This window comes from Somniosus microcephalus, chromosome 4 (assembly GCF_052327205.1).
Source record: "Somniosus microcephalus isolate GS21.2 chromosome 4, FLI_Smic_1.0, whole genome shotgun sequence".
Classification (NCBI taxonomy): domain Eukaryota; kingdom Metazoa; phylum Chordata; class Chondrichthyes; order Squaliformes; family Somniosidae; genus Somniosus; species Somniosus microcephalus.
In genome coordinates, this window is record NC_140990.1 from 60,414,413 (window position 1) to 60,440,150 (window position 25,738).

The 25,738-nt window shown below is 51.9% G+C and overlaps 1 pseudogene; it reads left to right on the forward strand.

Moving 5' to 3' along the window:
- Window positions 1-23,874, forward strand: part of LOC147119008 (uncharacterized) — a 139,768-nt pseudogene extending 115,894 nt beyond the window's left edge.
- The last annotated feature ends 1,864 nt before the right edge of the window (window positions 23,875-25,738 follow it).

Below are 25,738 nucleotides of genomic sequence, written 5' to 3' on the forward strand. Positions count from 1 at the left end.
CCCAGGGTTTGAATCACCATGTACAGTCCCGGGGTTGGAATCCGCATGTACAGTCCCAGGGTTGGAATCCCCATGCACAGTCCCAGGTTTGGAATCCCCATGTACAGTCCCAGGGTTAGGATCCCCATGTACAGTCCCAGGGTTAGAATCCCCATGTACAGTCCCAGGGTTAGAATCACCATGTACAGATCCAGGGTTAGAATACCCATGTACAATCCCAGGATTAGAAACTCCATGTACAGTCCAAGGGTTAGAATCCCCATGTACAGTCCCAGGGTTAGAATCACCATGTACAGATCCAGGGTTAGAAAACCCATGTACAGATCCAGGGTTAAAATCCCCATGTACAGTCCCAGGATTAGAATCTCCATGTACATTCCCAGGGTTAGAATCCTCAAGTACAGTCCCAGGATTTGAATCCCGATGTACAGTTCCAGGGTTAAATTCCCATGTACAGTCCCAGGATTAGAATCTCCATGTACAGTCCCAGGGTTAGAATCCCCATTTACAGTCACAGGGTTAGAATCCCCATGTACAGTCCCAGGGTCAGAATCCCCATGTACAGTCCCAGGGTTAGAATCCCCATGTACAGTCCCAGGGTTGGAAAACCCATGTACAGTCCCAGGGTTGGAATCCCCAGGTACAGTCCCAGGGTTGGAATCCTGACGTACAGTCCCAGAGTTGGAATCACCATGTACAGTCCCAGGTTGGAATCCCCATGTACAGTTCCAGGGTTAGAATCCCCATGTACATTCCCAGGCTTGGAATCCCCAGGAACAGTCCCAGGGTTGGAATGCCCGGGTAAAGGTCCAGGGTTGGAATCCCGACGTACAGTCCCAGGGTTAGAATCCCCATGTACAGTCCCAGGGTTAGAATCCCCATGTACAGTCCCAGGGTTAGAATCCCCATGTACAGTCCCAGGGTTAGAATTCCCATGTACAGTCCCAGGGTTAGAATCCCCATGGACAGATCCAGGGTTAGAAACCCCATGTGCAGATCCAGGGTTAAAATCCCTATGTACAGTCCCAGGATTAGAATCTCCATGTACAGTACCAGGGCTAAAATCCTCATGTACAGTCCCAGGATTAGACTCCCGATGTACTGTTTCAGGGTTGGAATCCCCATGTACAGTTCCAGGTTTAGAATCCCCATGTACAGACCTAGGCTTAGAATCCTGATGTAGAGTTCAGGTTTGGAATCCCCATGTACAGTCCCAGGGTTAGAATCCCCATGTATAGTCCCAGGGTCAGAATCCCCATGTACAGTCCCAGGGTTAGAATTCCCATGTACAGTCCCAGGGTTAGAATACCCATTTACAGTCCCAGGGTTTGTTTCCCGAGGTACAGTCCCAGGGTTGGAATCCCGATGTACAGTCCCAGGGTTGGAATCCCCATGTATAGTCCCTGGGTTGGAATCCCCATGTACAGTTCCAGGGTTAGAATCCCCATGTACAGTGCAAGGGTTGGAAGCCCCATGTACAGTCCCAGTGTTGGAATCCCCATGTACAGTCACAGGGTTGGAATCCCCAGGTACAGTCCCAGGGTTGGAATCCCCAGGTACAGTTCCAGGGTTGGAATACTGATGTACATTCCCAGTGTTGGAATCCCCATGTACCGTCCCAGGGTTGGAATCCCCACATACAGTCCCAGAGTTTGACTCCCCATGTACAGTCGCAGGGTTGGAATCCCCATGTGCAGCCCCAGGTTCAGAATCCCCATGTGCAGTCCCAGGGTTAGAATCCCCATGTACAGTCCCAGGGTTTGAATCACCATGTACAGTCCCAGGGTTGGAATACCCATGTACAGTCCCAGGGTTGGAATTCCCATGTACAGTCCCAGGTTTGGAATCCCCATGTACAGTCCCAGGGTTAGAATCACCATGTACAGTCCCAGGGTTAGAATCCCCATGTACAGTCCCAGGGTTAGAATCACCATGTACAGATCCAGGGTTAGAATCCCCATGTACAATCCCAGGATTAGAATCTCCATGTACAGTCCAAGGGTTAGCATCCCCATATACAGTCCCAGGATTAGAATCCCCAAGTACAGTCCCAGGATTAGAATCCCAGTGTACAGTCCCAGGGTTAGAATCCCCATGTAAATCCCAGGGTTAGAAACACCATGAATAGCCCCAGGGTTGGAATCCCCATGTACAGTCCCAGGGTGGGAATCCCCATGTACACTCCCAGGGTTGGAATCCCCATGTACAGCCCCAGGGTTGGAATACACGTGTACAGTCCCAGGGTTGGAATCCCCGTGTCCATCCCAGGTTTGGAATCCCCATGTACAGTCCCATGGCTGGAATCCTCATGTACACTCCCAGGGTTTGGAATCCCCATGTACAGTCCCAGGGTTGGAATCCCAATGTACAGACCCAGGGATGGAATCCCCATGTACCGTCCCAGGGTTGGAATCCCCATATACAGTCCCAGGGTTAGAATCTCCATGTACAGTCCCAGGGTTAGAATGCCCATGTACAGTCCCAGGTTTAGAATCCCCATGTACAGTCCCAGGGTTAGAATGCCCATGTAGAGTCCCAGGGTTGGAGTCCCCATGTACAGTCCCAGGGTTAGAATCCCCATGTACAGTCCCAGGGTTGGAATCCCAATGTACATTCCCAGTGTTGGAATCCCCATGTACCGTCCCAGGGTTAGAATCCCCACATACAGTCCCAGAGTTTGACTCCCCATGTACAGTCGCAGGGTTGGAATCCCCATGTGCAGCCCCAGGTTCAGAATCCCCATGTACAGTCCCAGGGTTAGAATCCCCATATACAGTCCCAGGGTTTGAATCACCATGTACAGTCCCAGGGTCGGAATCCCCATGTACAGTCCCAGGGTTGGAATTCCCATGTACAGTCCCAGGTTTGGAATCCCCATGTACAGTCCCAGGGTTAGAATCCCCATGTACAGTCCCAGGGTTAGAATCCCCATGTACATTCCCAGGGTTAGAATGCCCATGTACAGTCCCAGGGTTAGAATTACCATGTACAGTCCCAGGGTTAGTATCCCCAGGTACAGTCCCAGGGTTAGAATCCCCATGTAAATCCCAGGGTTAGAAACACAATGAATAGCCCCAGGGTTGGAATCCCCATGTACAGTCCCAGGGTTGGAATCCCCATATACACTCCCAGGGTTGGAATCCCCATGTACAGTCCCAGGGTTGGAATACACGTGTACAATCCCAGGGTTGGAATCCCCATGTACATCCCAGGTTTGGAATCCCCATGTATAGTCCCATGGCTGGAATCCCCATGTACAGTCCCAGGGATGGAATCCCCATGTACCGTCCCAGGGTTGGAATCCCCATATACAATCCCAGGGATTGAATCCCCATGTACAGTCCCAGGGTTAGAATCACTATGTACAGTCCCAAGGTTAGAATCCCCGTTTACAGTCCCAGGGTTAGAATCCCCATGTACAGTCCCAGGATTAGAATCCCCATGGACAGTCCCAGGGCTAGAAACCCCATGTACCGTCTAGAATCCCCATGTACCATCTAGAAACCCCATGTACACTCCCAGGGGCAGAATCCCCATGTACAGTCTCAGGGTTAGAAGCCCCATGCACAGTCCCAGGGTTTGAATCCCCATGTAAAGTCCCAGTGTTGGAATCCCCATGTGCAGTCCCAGGCTTGGAATCCCCATGTACAGTCTCAGGGTTAGAAGCCGCATTTAAAGTCCCAGGGTTAGAATCCCTGTGTAGAGTCCCAGGGTTGGAATCACCGTGTACAGCCCCAGTATTGGAATCCCCATGTACAGTCCCAGGGTTGGAAACCCCGTGTACAGTCACAGGGTTGGAATCCCCAGGTACAGTCCCAGGGTTGTAATCCCCATGTACAGTCCCAGGGGTGGAATCCCCATGTACAGTCCCAGGGTCAGAATCCCCATGTACAGTCCCAGGGTCAGAATCCCCATGTACAGCCCCAGGTATGGAATCCCCATGTACAGCCCCAGGTTTAGAATCCCCATGTACAGTCCCAGGGTTAGAATCCCCATGTACAGTCCCAGGGTTGGAATCTCCATGTACAGTCCCAGGGTTAGAATCCCCATGTGCACTCCCAGGGTTAGAATCCCCATGTGCAGTCCCAGGGTTGGAATCCCCATGTACAGTCCCAGGGTTAGAATCCCCATGTACAGTCCCAGGGTTAGAATCCCCATGTGCAGTCCCAGGGTCAGTATCCCCATGTACAGTCCCACAGTTAGAATCGCCATGTACAGTCCCAGGGTTAGACTCCCCATGTACAGTCCCAGGGTTAGAATCCCCATGTACAGTCACAGGGTTAGAATCCCCATGTTCAGTCCCAGGGATGGAATCCCATGTTCCGTCCCAGGGTTGGAATCCCCATATGCAGTCCCAGGGATTGAATCCCCATGTACAGTCCCAGGGTTAGAATCCCTATGTACAGTCCCAGGTTTAGAATCCCCATTTAGAGTCCCAGGGTTAGAATCCCCATGTACAGCCCCAGGATTAGAATCCCCATGGACAGTCCCAGGGCTAGAAACCCCATGTACCGTCTAGAATCCCCATGTACCGTCGAGAATCCCCATGTACACTCCCAGGGGCTGAATCCCCATGTACAGTCTCAGGGTAAGAAGCCCCATGTACAGTCCCAGGGTTTGAATCCCCATGTACAGTCCCAGGTTTGGAATCCCCATGTGCAGTCCCAGGCTTGGAATCCCCATGTACAGTCTCAGGGGTAGAAGCCGCATGTAAAGTCCCAGGGTTAGAATCCCTGTGTACAGTCCCAGGGTTGGAATCCCCGTGTACAGCCCCAGTGTTGGAATCCCCATGTACAGTCCCAGGGTTGGAAACTCCGTGTGCAGTCACAGGGTTGGAATCCCCAGGTACAGTCCCAGGATTGGAATCCCCATGTACAGTCCCAGGGTTAGAATCCCCATGTACAGTCCCACGGTGAGAATCCCCATGTACAGTCCCAGGGTTAGAATCCCCATGTTCAGTCCCAGGGTTAGAATCCCCATGTGCAGTCCCAGGGTCAGTATCCCCATGTACAGTCCCAGAGTTAGAATCGCCATGTACAGTCCCAGGGTTAGACTCCCCATGTACAGTCCCAGGGTTAGAATCCCCATGTACAGTCACAGGGTTAGAATCCCCATGTACAGTCCCAGGTTTAGAATCACCAATGTACTGTCACAGGGTTAGAATCCCCATGTACAGTCCCAGGGTTAGAATCCCCATGTACAGGCCCAGGGTTAGAATCCCCATGTACAGACCCAGGGTTAGAATCCCCATGTACAGTCCCAGGGTTAGAATGCCCATGCACAGTCCCAGGGGTAGAATCCCCATGTACAGTCCCAGGGTTAGAATCCCCATGTACAGTCACAGGGTTAGAATCCCCATGTACCGTCCCAGGGTTAGAATCCCCATGTACAGTCCCAGGGTTAGAATCCCCCTGTACAGTCCCAGGGTTAGAATCCCCATGTACAGTCCCAGGGTTGGAATCCCCGTGTACAGCCCCAGCGTTGGAATCCCCATGTACAGTTCCAGGATTGGAAACCCCGTGTACAGTCACAGGGTTGGAATCCCCAGGTACAGTCCCAGGGTTGGAATCCCCATGTACAGTCCCAGGGTTAGAATCCCCATGTACAGTCCCAGGGTGAGAATCCCCATGTACAGTCCCAGGGTCAGAATCCCCATGTACAGTACCAGGGTTAGAATCCCCATGTACAGTCCCAGGGTTAGAATCACCATGTACAGTCCCAGGGTTGGAATCCCCATGTACAGTCCCAGGGTAGGAATCCCCGTTTACAGTCCCAGGGTGGGAATAGCCGTGTCCATCCCAGGGTTGGAATCCCGATGTACAGTCCCAGGGTTGGAAACACCATGTACAGTCCCAGGTTTGGAATCCCCATTCACTGTCCCAGGGTTGGAATCCCCATGTACAGTCCCAGGTTTAGAATCCCCATCTGCAGTCCCAGGATTAGAGTCCCCATGTACAGTCACAGGGTTGGAATCCTCATGTACAGTCCCAGGTTTAGAATCCCCATGTACAGTCCCAGGGTTAGAATCCCCATGTACAGTCCCAGGGTTAGAATCCCCATGTACAGTCCCAGGGTTAGAATCCCCATTTACAGTCCCAGGGTTAGAATCCCCATGTACAGTCCCAGGTTTGGAATCCCCATGTACAGTCCCAGGGTTAGAATCCCCATGTACAGTCCCAGGGTTAGAATCCCCATGTACAGATCCAGGGTTAGAATCCCTATGTACAGTCCCAGGGTTAGAATCCCCATGTACAGCAACAGGGTTAGAATCCCCATGTAGAGTCCCAGGGTTAGAATCCCCATGTACAGTCCCAGGGTTAGAGTCCCATGTAGAGCCCCAGGGTTAGATTCCCCATGTACAGTCCCAGAGTTAGAATACCCATGCACAGTCCCAGGGTTAGAAACCCCATGTACAATCCCAGGGTTAGAATTCCCACGTACAGTGCCAGGGTTACAATCCCCATGTACAGTCCCAGGGTTAGAATCCCCATGTACAATCCCAGGGTTAGAATCCCCATGTACAGATGCAGGGTTCGGAACCCCGTGTACAGATCCAGGGTTAAAATCGCCATGTACAGTCCAAGGATTAGAATCTCCATGTACCGTCCCAGGATGAGAATCCTCAAGTACAGTCCCAGGATTAGACTCCAGATGTACAGTTCCAGGGTTGGAATCCCCATGTACATATCCAGGTTTAGAATCCCCATGTACAGTCCTAGGGTTAGAATCCTGATATAGAGTTCCAGGGTTGGAATCCCCATGTACAGCCCCAGGGTTAGAATCCCCATGTACAGTCCCAGGGTTAGAATCCCCATGTACATTCCCAGGGTTGGAATCCCCATGTACAGTCCCAGGGTTGGAATCCCTAGGTACAGTCCCAGGGATGGAATCCCGATGTACAGTCCCAGGGTTGGAATCCCCATGTACAGTCCCAGGGTTGGAATCCCCATTTACAGTTCCAGGGTTAGAATCCCCATGTACAGTCCAAGGGTTGGAAGCCCCATGCACAGCCCCAGGGTTGGAATCCCCATGTACAGTCACAGGGTTGTAATCCCCAGGTACAGTCCCAGGGTTGAATCCCCATGTACAGTCCCAGGGTTAGAATCAGCATATTCAGTCCCAGGGTTAGAATCCCCATGTACAGTCCCAGGGTTAGAATCCCCATGTACAGATCCAGGGTTAGAATCCCCATGTACAGATCCAGGGTTAGGAACCCCATGTACAGATTCAGGGTTAAAATCCCCATGTACAGTCCAAGGATTAGAATCTCCATGTACAGTCCCAGGAGTAGAATCCTCAATTACAGTCCCAGGATTAGACCCCAGATGTACAGTTCCAGGGTTGGAATCCCAATGTACAGTCCCAGAGTTAGAATCCCCAAGTACAGTCCCAGGGTTAGAATCCCCATGTACAGTCCCAGGGTTGGAATCCCCATGTACAGTCCCAGGGTTAGAATCCCCATGTACAGTCCCAGGGTTAGAATCCCCATGTAAATCCTAGGGTTTGAATCACCAAGGATAGCCCCAGGGTTGGAATCCCAATGTACAGTCCCAGGGTTGGAATCCCCATGTACAGTCCCAGGGTTAGAATCCCCATGTACAGTCCCAGGGTGAGAATCCCCATGTACAGTCCCAGGGTTAGAATCCCCATGTACAGTCCCAGGGTGAGAATCCCCATGTACAGTCCCAGGGTGAGAATCCCCATGTACAGTCCCAGGGTCAGAATCCCCATGTACAGTACCAGGGTTAGAATCCCCATGTACAGTCCCAGGGTTCGAATCACCATGTACAGTCCCAGGGTTGGAATCCCCATGTACAGTCCCAGGGTAGGAATCCCCGTTTACCGTGCCAGGATGGGAATAGCCGTGTACATCCCAGGGTTGGAATCCCCATGTACAGTCCCAGGGCTGGAATCCCGATGTACAGTCCCAGGGTTGGAAACACCATGTACAGTCACAGGTTTGGAATCCCCATTCACTGTCCCAGGGTTGGAATCCCCATGTACAGTCCCAGGTTTAGAATCCCCATCTGCAGTCCCAGGATTAGAGTCCCCATGTACAGTCACAGGGTTGGAATCCTCATGTACAGTCCCAGGTTTAGAATCCCCATGTACAGTCCCAGGGTTGGAATCCCCATGTACAGTCCCAGGGTTAGAATCCCCATGTACAGTCCCAGGGTTAGAATCCCCATGTACAGTCCCAGGGTTAGAATCCCCATGTACAGTCCCAGGTTTGGAATCCCCATGTACAGTCCCAGGGTTAGAATCCCCATGTACAGTCCCAGGGTTAGAATCCCCATGTACAGATCCAGGGTTAGAATCCCTATGTACAGTCCCAGGGTTAGAATCCCCATGTACAGCAAAAGGGTTAGAATCCCCATGTAGAGTCCCAGGGTTAGAATCCCCATGTACAGTCCCAGGGTTAGAATCCCCATGTACAGATCCAGGGTTAGGAACCCCATGTACAGATCCAGGGTTAAAATCCCCATGTACAGTCCAAGGATTAGAATCTCCATGTACAGTCCCAGGATTAGAATCCTCAAGTACAGTCCCAGGATTAGACCCCAGATGTCCAGTTCCAGGGTTGGAATCCCCATGTACAGTCCTAGGGTTAGAATCCTGATGTAGAGTTCCAGGGTTGGAATCCCCATGTACAGTCCCAGGGTTAGAATCCCCATGTACAGTCCCAGGGTCAGAATCCCCATGTACAGTCCCAGGGTCAGAATCCCCATGTACAGTCCCAGTGTTAGAATCCCCATGTACATTCCCAGGATTGGAATCCCCATGTACAGTCTCAGGTTTGGAATCCCCAGGTACAGTCCCAGTGTTGGAATCCCCATGTACAGTCCCAGGGTTGGAATCCCCATGTACAGTCCCAGGGTTGGAATCCCCATGTACAGTTCCAGGGTTAGAATCCCCATGTACAGTCCAAGGGTTGGAAGCCCCATGTACAGTCCCAGGGTTGGAATCCCCAGGTACAGTCCCAGAGTTGGAATCCCCAGGTACAGTCCCAGGGTTGGAATCCCGATGTACAGTCCCAGTGTTGGAATCCCCATGTACCGTCCCAGGGTTAGAATCCCCACGTACAGTCCCAGAGTTTGAATCCCCATGTACAGTCGCAGGGTTAGAATCCCCATGTAAAGCCGCAGGTTCAGAATCCCCATGTACAATCCCAGGGTAAGAATCCCCATGTACAGTCCCAGGGTTTGAATCACTATGTACAGTCCCAGGGTTGGAATCCCCATGTACAGTCCCAGGGTTGGAATCCCCATGTACATTCCCAGGGTTGGAACCCCCATGTACAGTCCCAGGGTTAGAATCCCCATGTACAGTCCCAGGGTTAGAATCCCCATGTACAGTCCCAGGGTTAGAATCACCATGTACAGATCCAGGATTAGAATCCCCATGGACAGTCCCAGGATTAGAATCTCCATGTACAGTCCAAGAGTTAGAATCCCTATATACAGTCCCAGGGTTAGAATCCCCAAGTACAGTCCCAGGATTAGAATCCCAGTGTACAGTCCCAGGGTTAGAATCCCCATATACAGTCCCAGGGTTGGAATCCCCATGTACAGTCCCAGGGTTAGAATCCCCATGTACAGTCCCAGGGTAAGAATCCCCATGTAAATCCTAGGGTTTGAATCACCATGGATAGCCCCAGGGTTGGAATCCCCATGTACAGTCCCAGGGTTGGAATCCCCATGTACACTCCCAGGGTTGGAATCCCCATGTACAGTCCCAGGGTTGGAATACTCGTGTACAGTCCCAGGGTTGGAATCCCCGTGTACATCCCAGGTTTGGAATCCCCATGTACAGTCCCATGGCTGGAATCCCCATGTACATTCCCAGGGTTAGAATCCCCATGTCCGCTCCCAGGGTTAGAATCCCCATGTACAGTCCCAGCATTAGAATCCCCAAGTACAGTCCCAGGGTGAGAATCCCCATGTACAGTCCCAGCATTAGAATCCCCAAGTACAGTCCCAGGGTTAGAATCCCCAAGTACAGTCCAAGGATTAGAATCCCCATTTACAGTCCCAGGGTTGGAATCCCCATGTACAGTCCCAGGGGTGGAATCCCCATGTACAGTCCCAGGGTTGGAATCCCCATGTACAGTGGCAGGGGTGGAATCTCCATGTCCAGTCCCAGGTTTAGAATCCCCATGTACAGTCCCAGGGTTAGAATCCCCATGTACAGTCCCAGGGTTAGAATCGCTATGTACAGTCCCAGGGTTAGAATCCCCATGTAGAGTCCCAGGGTTAGAATCGCTATGTACAGCCCCAGGGTTAGAATCCCCATGTACAGTCCCAGGTTTAGAATCGCTATGTACAGTCCCAGGGTTAGAATCCCCATGTACAGTCCCAGGGTTAGAATCCCCATGTACAGCCCCAGGTTTAGAATCCCCATGTTCACTCCCAGGGATAGAATCCCCATGTACAGTCCCAGGTTTGAAATCCCCATGTACAGTCCCAGGGTTAGAATCCCCATGTGCAGTCCCAGGGTTAGAATCCCCATATGCAGTCCCAGGGTTGGAATCCACATGTACAGTCCCAGGGTTAGAATCCCCATGTACAGTCCCAGGGTTAGAATCCGCATGTGCAGTCCCAGGGTCAGTATCCCCATGTACAGTCCCAGAGTTATAATCGCCATGTACAGTCCCAGGGTTAGACTCCCCATGTACAGTCCCAGGGTTAGAATCCCCATGTACAGTCACAGGGTTAGAATCCCCATGTACAGTCCCAGGGTTAGAATCCCCAATGTGCAGTCACAGGGTTAGAATCCCCATGTACAGTCCCAGGGTTAGAATCCCCATGTACAGGCCCAGGGTTAGAATCCCAATGTACAGTCCCAGGTTTAGAATCCCCATGTACAGTCCCAGGGTTAGAATGCCCATGTACAGTCCCAGTCTTAGAATCCCCATGTACAGTCCTAGGGTTAGAATCCCCATGTACAGTCCCAGGGTTAGATTCCCCATGTACCGTCCCAGGGTTAGAATCCCCATGTACAGTCCCCGGGTTAGCATCCCCATGTACAGTCCCAGGGCCGGAATCCCCATGTACAGTCCCAGGGTTGGAATCCCCATGTACAGTCCCAGGGGTGGAATCCCCATGTACAGTCCCAGGGTTGGAATCCCCAATGTGCAGTCACAGGGTTAGAATCCCCATGTACAGTCCCAGGGTTAGAATCACTATGTACAGTCCCAGGGTTAGAATCCCCATGTACAGTCCCAGGGTTAGAATCCCCATGTACAGCCCCAGGTTTAGAATCCCCATGTACACTGCCAGGGATAGAATCCCCATGTACAGTCCCAGGTTTGAAATCCCCATGTACAGTCCCAGGGTTAGAATCCCCATGTGCAGTCCCAGGGTTAGAATCCCCATGTGCAGTCCCAGGGTTGGAATCCCCATGTACAGTCCCAGGGTTAGAATCCCCATGTACAGTCCCAGGGTTAGAATCCGCATGTGCAGTCCCAGGGTCAGTATCCCCATGTACAGTCCCAGAGTTAGAATCGCCATGTACAGTCCCAGGGTTAGACTCCCCATGTACAGTCCCAGGGTTAGAATCCCCATGTACAGTCACAGGGTTAGAATCCCCATGTACAGTCCCAGGGTTAGAATCACCAATGTGCTGTCACAGGGTTAGAATCCCCATGTACAGTCCCAAGGTTAGAATCCCCATGTACAGGCCCAGGGTTAGAATCCCCATGTACAGTCCCAGGGTTAGAATCCCCATGTACAGTCCCAGGGCTAGAATGCCCATGTACAGTCCCAGGGTTAGAATCCCCATGTACAGTCCCAGGGTTAGATTCCCCATGTACCGTCCCAGGGTTAGAATCCCCATGGACAGTCCCCGGGTTAGCATCCCAATGTACAGTCCCAGGGCCGGAATCCCCATGTACAGTCCCAGGGTTGGAATACCCATGTATAGTCCCAGGGTTAGAATCCCCATGTACAGTCCCAGGGTTAGAATCCCCATGTACAGCCCCAGGTTTAGAATCCCCATGTACACTCCCAGGGATAGAACCCCCATGTACAGTCCCAGGTTTGAAATCCCCATGTACAGTCCCAGGGTTAGAATCCCCATGCGCAGTCCCAGGGTTAGAATCCCCATGTACAGTCCCAGTGTTAGAATCCCCATGTACAGTCCCAGAGTTAGAATCGCCATGTACAGTCCTAGGGTTAGACTCCCCATGTACAGTCCCAGGGTTAGAATCCCCATGTACAGTCACAGGGTTAGAATCCCCATGTACAGTCCCAGGGTTAGAATCCCCAATGTGCAGTCACAGGGTTAGAATCCCCATGTACAGTCCCAGGGTTAGAATCCCCATGTACAGTCACAGGGTTAGAATCCCCATGTACAGTCCCAGGGTTAGAATCCCCAATGTGCAGTCACAGGGTTAGAATCCCCATGTACAGTCACAGGGTTAGAATCCCCATGTACAGTCCCAGGGTTAGAATCCCCAATGTGCAGTCACAGGGTTAGAATCCCCATGTACAGGCCCAGGGTTAGAATCCCCATGTACAGTCCCAAGGTTAGAATCCCCATGTACAGTCCCAGGGTTAGAATGCCCATGTACAGTCCCATGGTTAGAATCCCCATGTACAGTCCCAGGGTTAGAATCCCCATGTACAGTCCCAGGGTTAGATTCCCCATGTACCGTCCCAGGGATAGAATCCCCATGTACAGTCCCCGGGTTAGCATCCCCATGTACAGTCCCAGGGCCGGAGTCCCCATGTACAGTCCCAGGGTTGGAATCCCCATGTACAGTCCCAGGGGTGGAATCCCCATGTACAGTCCCAGGGTTGGAATCCCCAATGTGCTGTCACAGGGTTAGAATCCCCATGTACAGTCCCAGGGTTAGAATCCCCATGTAGAGTCCCAGGGTTAGAATCCCCATGTACAGCCCCAGGTTTAGAATTCCCATGTACACTCCCAGGGATAGAATCCCCATGTACAGTCCCAGGTTTGAAATCCCCATGTACAGTCCCAGGGTTAGAATCCCCATGTGCAGTCCCAGGGTTAGAATCCCCATGTGCAGTCCCAGGGTTGGAATCCCCATGTACAGTCCCAGGGTTAGAATCCCCATGTACAGTCCCAGGGTTAGAATCCGCATGTGCAGTCCCAGGGTCAGTATCCCCATGTACGGTCCCAGAGTTAGAATCGCCATGTACAGTCCCAGGGTTAGACTCCCCATGTACAGTCCCAGGGTTGGAATCCCCAATGTGCAGTCACAGGGTTAGAATCCCCATGTACAGTCCCAGGGTTAGAATCCCCATGTACAGGTCCAGGGTTAGAATCCCCATGTCCAGTCCCAGGGTTAGAATCCCAATGTACAGTCCCAGGGTTAGAATCCCCATGTACAGTCCCAGGGTTAGATTCCCCATGTACCGTCCCAGGGTTAGAATCCCCATGTACAGTTCCCGGGTTAGAATCCCCCTGTACAGTCCCAGGGTTAGCATCCCCATGTACAGTCCCAGGGCCGGAATCCCCATGTACAGTCCCAGGGTTGGAATCCCCAGGTACACTCCCAGGGATGAATCCCCATGTACAGCCCCAGCGTTAGTATCAGCATGTTCAGTCCCAGGGTTAGAATCCCCATGTACAGTCCCAGGGTTAGAATCCCCATGTACAGATCCAGGGTTAGGAACCCCATGTACAGATCCAGGGTTAAAATCCCCATGTACTGTCCAAGGATTAGAATCTCCATGTACAGTCCCAGGATTAGAATCCTCAAGTACAGTCCCAGGATTAGACCCCAGATGTACAGTTCCAGGGTTGGAATCCCCATGTACATATCCAGGTTTACAATCCCCATGTACAGTCCCAGGGTTAGAATCCTGATGTAGAGTTCCAGGGTTGGAATCCCCATGTACAGTCCCAGGGTTAGAATCCCCATGAACAGTCCCAGGGTCAGAATCCCCATGTACAGTCCCAGGGTTAGAATCCCCATGTACATTCCCAGGGTTGGAATCCCCATGTACAGTCTCAGGTTTGGAATCCCCAGGTACAGTCCCAGGGTTGGAATCCCGATGTACAGTCCCAGGGTTGGAATCCCCATGTACAGTCCCAGGGTTGGAATCCCCATGTACAGTTCCAGGGTTAGAATCCCCATGTACAGTCCAAGGGTTGGAAGCCCCATGTACAGTCCCAGGGTTGGAATCCCCAGGTACAGTCCCAGAGTTGGAATCCCCAGGTACAGTCCCAGGGTTGGAATCCCGATGTACAGTCCCAGTGTTGGAATCCCCATGTACCGTCCCAGGGTTAGAATCCCCACGTACAGTCCCAGAGTTTGAATCCCCATGTACAGTCGCAGGGTTAGAATCCCCATGTAATGCCGCAGGTTCAGAATCCCCATGTACAATCCCAGGGTAAGAATCCCCATGTACAGTCCCAGGGTTTGAATCACCATGTACAGTCACAGGGTTGGAATCCCCATGTACAGTCCCAAGGTTGGAATCCCCATGTACAGTCCCAGGGTTGGAACCCCCATGTACAGTCCCAGGGTTAGAATCCCCATGTACAGTCCCAGGGTTAGAATCCCCATGTACAGTCCCAGGGTTAGAATCACCATGTACAGATCCAGGGTTAGAATCCCCATGTACAGTCCCAGGATTAGAATCTCCATGTACAGTCCAAGAGTTAGAATCCCCATATACAGTCCCAGGGTTAGAATCCCCAAGTACAGTCCCAGGATTAGAATCCCAGTGTACAGTCCCAGGGTTAGAATCCCGATGTACAGTCCCAGAGTTAGAATCCCCAAGTACAGTCCCAGGGTTAGAATCCCCATGTACAGTCCCAGGGTTGGAATCCCCATGTACAGTCCCAGGGTTAGAATCCCCATGTACAGTCCCAGGGTTAGAATCCCCATGTAAATCCTCGGGTTTGAATCACCATGGATAGCCCCAGGGTTGGAATCCCCATGTACAGTCCCAGGGTTGGAATCCCCATGTACACTCCCAGGGTTGGAATCCCCATGTACAGTCCCAGGGTTGGAATACCCGTGCACATTCCCAGGGTTGGAATCCCCGTGCACATCCCAGGTTTGGAATCCCCATGTACAGTCCCATGGCTGGAATCCCCATGTACATTCCCAGGGTTAGAATCCCCATGTCCGCTCCCAGGGTTAGAATCCCCATGTACAGTCCCAGCATTAGAATCCCCAAGTACAGTCCCAGGGTGAGAATCCCCATGTACAGTCCCAGCATTAGAATCCCCAAGTACAGTTCCAGGGTTAGAATCCCCAAGTACAGTCCAAGGATTAGAATCCCCATTTGCAGTCCCAGGGTTGGAATCCCCATGTACAGTCCCAGGGGTGGAATCCCCATGTACAGTCCCAGGGTTGGAATCCCCATGTACAGTGGCAGGGGTGGAATCTCCATGTCCAGTCCCAGGGTTAGAATCCCCATGTACAGTCCCAGGGTTAGAATCCCCATGTACAGTCCCAGGGTTAGAATCGCTATGTACAGTCCCAGGGTTAGAATCCCCATGTAGAGTCCCAGGGTTAGAATCGCTATGTACAGCCCCAGGGTTAGAATCCCCATGTACAGACCCAGGGTTAGAATCGTTATGTACAGTCCCAGGGTTAGAATCCCCATGTACAGTCCCAGGGTTAGAATCCCCATGTACAGCCCCAGGTTTAGAATCCCCATGTACACTCCCAGGGATAGAATCCCCATGTACAGTCCCAGGTTTGAAATCCCCATTTACAGTCCCAGGGTTAGAATCCCCATATGCAATCCCAGGGTTAGAATCCCCATATGCAGTCCCAGGGTTGGAATCCCCATGTACAGTCCCAGGGTTAGAATCCCCATGTACAGTCCCAGGGTTAGAATCCGCATGTGCAGTCCCAGGGTCAGTATCCCCATGTACAGTCCCAGAGTTAGAATCGCCATGTACAGTCCCAGGGTTAGACTCCCCATGTGCAGTCCCAGGGTTAGAATCCCCATGTACAGTCACATGGTTAGAATCCCCATGTACAGTCCCAGGGTTAGAATCCCCAATGTGCAGTCACAGGGTTAGAATCCCCATGTACAGTCCCAGGGTTAGAATCCCCATGTACAGGCCCAGGGTTAGAATCCCCATGTACAGTCCCAGGGTTAGAATCCCCATGTACAGTCCCAGGGTTAGAATGCCCATGTACAGTCCCAGGGTTAGAATCCCCATGTACAGTCCCAGGGTTAGAATCCCCATGTACAGTCCCAGGGTTAGATTCCCCATGTACCGTCCCAGGGTTAGCATCCCCATGTACAGTCCCAGGGCCGGAATCCCCATGTACAGTCCCAGGGTTGGAATCCCCATGTACAGTCCCAGGGGTGGAATCCCCATGTACAGTCCCAGGGTTACATTCCCCATGTACCGTCCCAGGGTTAGAATCCCCATGTACAGTCCCCGGGTTAGCATCCCCATGTACAGTCCCAGGGCCGGAATCCCCATGTACAGTCCCAGGGTTGGAATCCCCATGTGCAGTCCCAGGGGTGGAATCCCCATGTACAGTCCCAGGGTTGGAATCCCCAATGTGCAGTCCCAGGGTTAGAATCCCCATGTACAGTCCCAGGGTTAGAATCCCCATGTACAGCCCCAGGTTTAGTATCCCCATGTACACTCCCAGGGATAGAATCCCTATGTACAGTCCCAGGTTTGAAATCCCCATGTACAGTCCCAGGGTTAGAATCCCCATGTGCAGTCCCAGGGTTAGAATCCCCATGTGCAGTCCCAGGGTTGGAATCCCCATGTACAGTCCCAGGGTTAGAATCCCCATGTACAGTCCCAGGGTTAGAATCCGCATGTGCAGTCCCAGGGTCAGTATCCCCATGTACAGTCCCAGAGTTAGAATCGCCATGTACAGTCCCAGGGTTAGACTCCCCATGTACAGTCCCAGGGTTAGAATCCCCATCTACAGTCACAGGGTTAGAAACCCCATGTACAGTCCCAGGGTTAGAATCCCCAATGTGCAGTCACAGGGTTAGAATCCCCATGTACAGTCCCAGGGTTATCATCCCAATGTACAGGCCCAGGGTTAGAATCCCCATGTACAGTCCCAGGGTTAGAATCCCCATGTACAGTCCCAGGGTTAGAATGCCCATGTACAGTCCCAGGGTTAGAATCCCCATGTACAGTCCCAGGGTTAGATTCCCCATGTACCGTCCCAGGGTTAGAATCCCCATGTACAGTCCCCGGGTTAGCATCCCCATGTACAGTCCCAGGGCCGGAATCCCCATGTACAGTCCCAGGGTTGGAATCCCATGTACAGTCCCAGGGTTAGAATCCCCATGTACAGTCCCAGGGTTAGAATCCCCATGTACAGCCCCAGGTTCAGAATCCCCATGTACACTCCCAGGGATAGAATCCCCATGTACAGTCCCAGGTTTGAAATCCCCATGTACAGTCCCAGGGTTAGAATCCCCATGTACAGTCCCAGGGTTAGAATCCGCATGTGCAGTCCCAGGGTCAGTATCCCCATGTACAGTCCCAGAGTTAGAATCGCCATGTACAGTCCCAGGGTTAGACTCCCCATGTGCAGTCCCAGGGTTAGAATCCCCATGTACAGTCACATGGTTAGAATCCCCATGTACAGTCCCAGGGTTAGAATCCCCAATGTGCAGTCACAGGGTTAGAATCCCCATGTACAGTCCCAGGGTTAGAATCCCCATGTACAGGCCCAGGGTTAGAATCCCAATGTACAGTCCCAGGGTTAGAATCCCCATGTACAGTCCCAGGGTTAGAATGCCCATGTACAGTCCCAGTGTTAGAATCCCCATGTACAGTCCCAGGGTTAGAATCCCCATGTACAGTCCCAGGTTTGAAATCCCCATGTGCAGTCCCAGGGTTAGAATCCCCATGTGCAATCCCAGGGTTAGAATCCCCATATGCAGTCCCAGGGTTGGAATCCCCATGTACAGTCCCAGGGTTAGAATCCCCATGTACAGTCCCAGGGTTAGAATCCGCATGTGCAGTCCAAGGGTCAGTATCCCCATCTACAGTCCCAGAGTTAGAATCGCCATGTACAGTCCCAGGGTTAGACTCCCCATGTACAGTCCCAGGGTTAGAATCCCCATGTACAGTCCCAGGGTTAGAATGCCCATGTACAGTCCCAGTGTTAGAATCCCCATGTACAGTCCCAGGGTTAGAATCCCCATGTACAGTCCCAGGGTTACATTCCCCATGTACCGTCCCAGGGTTAGAATCCCCATGTACAGTCCCCGGGTTAGCATCCCCATGTACAGTCCCAGGGCCGGAATCCCCATGTACAGTCCCAGGGTTGGAATCCCCATGTGCAGTCCCAGGGGTGGAATCCCCATGTACAGTCCCAGGGTTGGAATCCCCAATGTGCAGTCACAGGGTTAGAATCCCCATGTACAGTCCCAGGGTTAGAATCCCCATGTACAGCCCCAGGTTTAGAATCCCCATGTACACTCCCAGGGATAGAATCCCTATGTACAGTCCCAGGTTTGAAATCCCCATGTACAGTCCCAGGGTTAGAATCCCCATGTGCAGTCCCAGGGTTAGAATCCCCATGTGCAGTCCCAGGGTTGGAATCCCCATGTACAGTCCCAGGGTTAGAATCCCCATGTACAGTCCCAGGGTTAGAATCCGCATGTGCAGTCCCAGGGTCAGTAACCCCATGTACAGTCCCAGAGTTAGAATCGCCATGTACAGTCCCAGGGTTAGACTCCCCATGTACAGTCCCAGGGTTAGAATCCCCATGTACAGTCACAGGGTTAGAATCCCCATGTACAGTCCCAGTGTTAGAATCCCCAATGTGCAGTCACAGGGTTAGAATCCCCATGTACAGTCCCAGGGTTATCATCCCCATGTACAGGCCCAGGGTTAGAATCCCCATGTACAGTCACAGGGTTAGAATCCCCATGTACAGTCCCAGGGTTAGAATGCCCATGTACAGTCCCAGGGTTAGAATCCCCATGTACAGTCCCAGGGTTAGATTCCCCATGTACCGTCCCAGGGTTAGAATCCCCATGTACAGTCCCCGGGTTAGCATCCCCATGTACAGTCCCAGGGCCGGAATCCCCATGTACAGTCCCAGGGTTGGAATCCCATGTACAGTCCCAGGGTTAGAATCCCCATGTACAGTCCCAGGGTTAGAATCACCATGTACAGCCCCAGGTTCAGAATCCCCATGTACACTCCCAGGGATAGAATCCCCATGTACAGTCCCAGGTTTGAAATCCCCATGTACAGTCCCAGGGTTAGAATCCCCATGTGCAGTCCCAGGGTTAGAATCCCCATGTGCAGTCCCAGGGTTGGAATCCCCATGTACAGACCCAGGGTTAGAATCCCCATGTACAGTCCCAGGGTTAGAATCCGCATGTGCAGTCCCAGGGTCAGTATCCCCATGTACAGTCCCAGAGTTAGAATCGCCATGTACAGTCCCAGGGTTAGACTCCCCATGTACAGTCCCAGGGTTAGAATCCCCATGTACAGTCACAGGGTTAGAATCCCCATGTACAGTCCCAGGGTTAGAATCCCCAATGTGCAGTCACAGGGTTAGAATCCCCATGTACAGTCCCAGGGTTAGAATCCCCATGTACAGGCCCAGGGTTAGAATCCCCATGTACAGTCCCAGGGTTAGAATCCCCATGTACAGTCCCAGGGTTAGAATGCCCATGTACAGTCCCAGGGTTAGAATCCCCATGTACAGTCCCAGGGTTAGAATCCCCATGTACAGTCCCAGGGTTAGATTCCCCATGTACCGTCCCAGGGTTAGCATCCCCATGTACAGTCCCAGGGCCGGAATCCCCATGTACAGTCCCAGGGTTGGAATCCCCATGTACAGTCCCAGGGGTGGAATCCCCATGTACAGTCCCAGGGTTGGAATCCCCAATGTGCAGTCACAGGGTTAGAATCCCCATGTACAGTCCCAGGGTTAGAATCGCTATGTACAGTCCCAGGGTTAGAATCCCCATGTACAGTCCCAGGGTTAGAATCCCCATGTACAGCCCCAGGTTTAGAATCCCCATGTACACTCCCAGGGATAGAATCCCCATGTACAGTCCCAGGTTTGAAATCCCCATGTACAGTCCCAGGGTAAGAATCCCCATGTGCAGTCCCAGGGTTAGAATCCCCATGTGCAGTCCCAGGGTTGGAATCCCCATGTACAGTCCCAGGGTTAGAATCCCCATGTACAGTCCCAGGGTTAGAATCCGCATGTGCAGTCCCAGGGTTAGAATCCCCATGTACAGTCCCAGGGTTAGAATGCCCATGTACAGTCCCAGGGTTAGAATCCCCATGTACAGTCCCAGGGTTAGAATCCCCATGTACAGTCCCAGGGTTAGATTCCCCATGTACCGTCCCAGGGTTAGAACCCCCATGTACAGTCCCCGGGTTAGCATCCCCATGTGCAGTCCCAGGGCCGGAATCCCCATGTACAGTCCCAGGATTGGAATCCCCATGTACAGTCCCACGGGTGGAATCCCCATGAACAGTCCCAGGGTTGGAATCCCCAATGTGCAGTCACAGGGTTAGAATCCCCATGTACAGTCCCAGGGTTAGAATCGCTATGTACAGTCCCAGGGTTAGAATCCCCATGTACAGTCCCAGGGTTAGAGTCCCCATGTGCAGCCCCAGGTTTAGAATCCCCATGTACACTCCCAGGGCTAGAATCCCCATGTACAGTCCCAGGTTTGAAATCCCCATGTACAGTCCCAGGGTTAGAATCCCCATGTGGAGTCCCAGGGTTAGAATCCCCATGTGCAGTCCCAGGGTTGGAATCCCCATGTACAGTCCCAGGGTTGGAATCCCCATGTACAGTCCCAGGGTTAGAATCCCCATGTACAGTCCCAGGGTTAGAATCCGCATGTGCAGTCCCAGGGTCAGTATCCCCATGTACAGTCCCGGAGTTAGAATCGCCATGTACAGTCCCAGGGTTAGACTCCCCATGTACAGTCCCAGGGTTGGAATCCCCAATGTGCAGTCACAGGGTTAGAATCCCCATGTACAGTCCCAGGGTTAGAATCCCCATGTACAGGCCCAGGGTTAGAATCCCCATGTACAGTCCCATGGTTAGAATCCCCATGTACAGTCCCAGGGTTAGAATCCCCCTGTACAGTCCCAGGGTTAGCATCCCCATGTACAGTTCCAGGGCCGGAATCCCCATGTACAGTCCCAGGGTTGGAAACCCCATGTACAGTCCCAGGGGTGGAATCCCCATGTACAGTCCCAGGGTTGGAATCCCCATGTACATTCCAAGGGTTAGAATCCTCATGTACAGTCCCAGGGTTAGAATCCCCATGTACAGTCCCAGTGTTAGAATCCCCAAGTACAGTCCCAGGGTTAGAATCCCCATGTACAGTCCCAGGTTTAGAATCCCCATGTACAGTCCCAGGGTTAGAATCCCCATGTGCAATCCCAGGAATAGAATCCCCGTGTACAGTCTTAAGTTTAGAATCCCCATGTACAGTCCCAGGGTTGGAATCCCCATGTACCGTCCCAGGGTTGGAATCCCCATGTACAGTCCCAGGGTTAGATTCCCCATGTACAGTCCCAGGGTTAGAATCCCCATGTACAATCCCAGGGTTAGAATCCCCATGTACAGTCCCAGGGTTAGAATCCCCATGTACAGTCCCAGGGTTGGAATCCCCATGTTCAGTCCCAGTGTTATAATCCCCACGTACAGTCCCAGGGTTATAATCCACATGTACCGTCCAAGGTTTGGAATCCCCAGGTACAGTCCCAGGGTTAGAATCCCCATGTGTAGTCCCAGGATTAGAATCCCCATGTACAGTCCCAGGGTTAGAATCCCCATGTACGGTCCCAGGGTTAGAATCCCCATGTACAGTCCCAGGGTTAGAATCCCCATGTACAGTCCCAGGGTTAGAATCCCCATGTACAGTCCCAGGTTTAGAATCCCCATGTACAGTCCCAGGGTTAGAATCCCCATGTACAGTCCCCGGGTTAGAATCCCCATGTGCAATTCCAGGAATAGAATCCCCGTGTACAGTCTTATGTTTAGATTCCCCATGTACAGTCCCAGGGTTGGAATCCCCATGTACAGTCCCAGGGTTGGAATCCCCATGTACAGTCCCAGGGTTAGATTCCCCATGTACAGTCCCAGGGTTAGAATCCCCATGTACAATCCCAGGGTTAGAATCCCCATGTACAGTCCCAGGGTTAGAATCCCCATGTTCAGTCCCAGGGTTATAATCCCCACGTACAGTCCCAGGGTTATAATCCACATGTACCGTCCAAGGTTTGGAATCCCCAGCTACAGTCCCAGGGTTAGAATCCACATGTACCGTCCAAGGTTTGGAATCCCCATGTGCAGTCCCAGGATTAGAATCCCCATGTACAGTCCCAGGGTTACAATCCCCATGTACAGTCCCAGGGTTAGAATCCCCATGTACAGTCCCAGGGTTAGAATCCCCATGTACAGTCCCAGGTTTAGAATCCCCATGTACAGTCCCAGGGTTAGAATCCCCATGTGCAATCCCAGGAATAGAATCCCCGTGTACAGTCTTATGTTTAGATTCCCCATGTACAGTCCCAGGGTTGGAATCCCCATGTACAGTCCCAGGGTTGCAATCCCCATGTACAGTCCCAGGTTTAGTTTGATTGGACCACATGTTTGGGGGAACAAGAGAGGAAAGAATGTTCCATAGAAACTAGAATTGTCTGTTCTGAATTTCTATCCTGTACTTACAGTGATGACTTTTGTAAACTCCTTTTACAGGGTGTTAGAAGGGGAGGGTTTACAGACGGGAAACTCAAACCAAACATCACATCAAGATCTGACAGAGTCACTCGATTCATCAGGACCCGAATATCATCGGCCTTTGAAGGTGGAAGGAGGAATGTTTGTCTGGTCTGTCTGTGGGGAAAGATTTCAAACATCAGTGTGACTGGTAAAGCACCGAGACACACACACCCGAGTGAGAGTGTTCCAGTGCACTGACTGTGGAAAGAGCTTTAACCAGTTACCCAGCCTGAAAAAACATCGCACCGTTCACAGCGGGGAGAAACCGTACACGTGTTCTGTGTGTGGACGAGGCTTCAACTGATCGTCCAACCTGGAGAGACACAAGGACACCCGCACCGTGGAAATGTGAGGACTGTGGGAAGGGATTCAGTTACCAGTCTCAGCTGGAAACTCATCGGCGCAGTCACACTAGGGAGAGGCCGTTCACCTGCTCCATGTGTGGGAAGGGATTCATTCAGTCATCCAACCTTCTGACACACCGGCGAGTTCACACTGGGTAGAGGCCGTTCACCTGCTCCGTGTGTGGGAAGGGATTCAGTCTGTTATATAACATGCTCAGACACCAAGGTGTTCACACTGTTGCCACACAGTTCAATAGGTCCGTGTGTGGGATTGAATTCACTCAATCGCCTAACCTGCCGAAACACCAGCGAGTTCAGACTGATGAGAGTCTGTTTAAATGTTCTGACTGTGGGAACTACTTTAAAAGCTCTGAGGAACTGATTAAACACCAAGGCGTTCACACTGGGGAGAGACCGTTCACCTGCCCTGAGTGTGGGAAAGGATTCACTCAGTCATCCACCCTGCTGAGACACCAGCGAGTTCACACTGGGGAGAGGCCATTCACCTGCTCTGAGTGTGGGAAGGGATTCACTAACTCTTCCAGCCTCACTGAACACCAATTTGTTCACACTGAGAAGAGACCATTTAAATGTTCTGACTGTGAGAATAGCTTTAAAAGCAAAAAGGATCTGCTGAGACACCAACATACTCACACTAGGGAGAGGACGTTAACCTGCTCCGTGTGTGGGAAGAGATTCAAACGTTCATCCAACCTGCTGACACACCAGGAAGTTCACACAGGGGAGAGGCCGTTCACCTGCTCCGTGTGTGGGAAGGGATTCACCCGTTCATCCAGCCAGCTGAGACACCAGCGAGTTCACAAGTGACTGCAGGGCTTGGATTCTGCTATTATTGCTGCTGTTAATCACATCCAGAATTGAACCATGTTCATTATGACATTTGGGGTTTGTTTCTGCTGATCTTAATAACCCTATAACTGGGCTAGAGATTAATATTCTTATATATGTCAAATAAATCAACTTTGCTTCAAATACACAGTGTGTCGAGTATTTGATTTCTCCAAGATAAGAGACTAATTGATGTCCTGTTACCGACTGCTCCATTTTTGGGCCTTTTCTGCTTTCTAACTCTAGATTATTTCAGTTCTCATACCTTCGGTTACTCTCAGGGACAAGTCCCAGCTCCCCATACATTCCAGAGTGCCTCTCCCAGCCTTGGTATCCAGGAAGGTATCGGTAACACGTCCGGGATCACTAAACACAAACCCAGTCTGTTAATCACTTTCAGCTACTGGGCTTAGTGTGTGTCCCACAGCATCTCTCTCACCTTCGATATGTGAATAGAGCATCACGCCTGCAAACTGCGTTTTGAATTTGCCCTTGACCTGGGTTTTCCGATGAGCTTGTCCTGGGGCCCAGTTGGCTTTCACTGCTCCGGGGTATTTCCGGGCATGTCCTCGCTGCCCCTGGAATTCCCACACATTGCCCCCTGGGTGTGAGGCCAGCGCTCTGTGCCTTTAAACACTGAAGTGAAGCCGAGTCCTGCAGGCACACAGTCACCAGGAGGAGTTTCTAACTGTCCGCACCGACCTCTTGGGGAGATTATCCCACTTTTGGGCCGGTTGTGGTTTCTTCCCATTGTCCCGTTGCTTGTTCCCTTGGATTGGATCTTTATTTGTTCCCTTTGGTTTGGTTTCAGTTTCACTGCTGGACCCACCACTCAAAGCACTTTGTCTGATCTGCCCCGGGAATGAGCAGACTCCTCCCTCACCTCCCACACTGCACCATCTATGTTTAAATGAGGGGAGAGTGTAAACCCGGGGAGTCCGCCGTATTCACCGGGTGAAATGCACCAGTGGTAGCGATGGACCAGGAGTGGAGTTTCAGCCCCGATATCTCATTCCCTCCACACAAGTCCAGATCAGCATCAGCCCCCCACCCCGGGTTCACCTCCTCCACCCCTTGATGCCCAGTCGGGTGAAAGAAGGACACCCTCTGTATAAAGAGACTCCTTGTGTTCTCTCCCAACACTCGAATCCCTCAGGTATCTGGGGAAGTGCATAGACTCACAGCTAAGGGTTCGACAGTCAATGGAAACACCAGGGGGGCAATGGACCCCCTGCCCAGAACCCTGAATGGTTCAAAAGGGACAGACCCAATCCCATTGGTGATCATTAAAGGTGGAGGGTGAGAGCACAGTGAGGAGACCCACTGAGTGAATGTTTCAAACCCCATCGACTCCAGCACCATCTCCAGAGAGACTCTCAACTCGGGACAAAGTCTTCTGAGAACGAACGGAGAGGGCGAGGGCTGGGATCAGCCACAGAACCTGCAACCTGGGGAGCGTTTAATAGTCATCGGATCAAACCTTCCTCGCAAACAGTGGACAACCATCAACTGCCTCAGAAACGGTCATGGTAGATGCTGCCACCTTCTCCATAGATGGAAGATTAAAGCATCCCCATCATGTGACTGTGGAGCTCCTGATCAGACCCTGGAGCCCATCATTGAGCACTGCCCTCAGAGGAATTTCACAGGCAGCCGACAAGATACCCACACTGTTTCACAGGAAGCTTTGGCCTGGATATCTGACTTAGATATTGAGATTTGATTTGCTTTGTTACTATCATACGAAAGATGAAGATCGGACTTTATCTGAGTCTCCTTCAGACAGAGTCTGTCTGACCGGGTGGGGATCGGTGAATCAGACCCATTCAGGTGAAGGTTTACA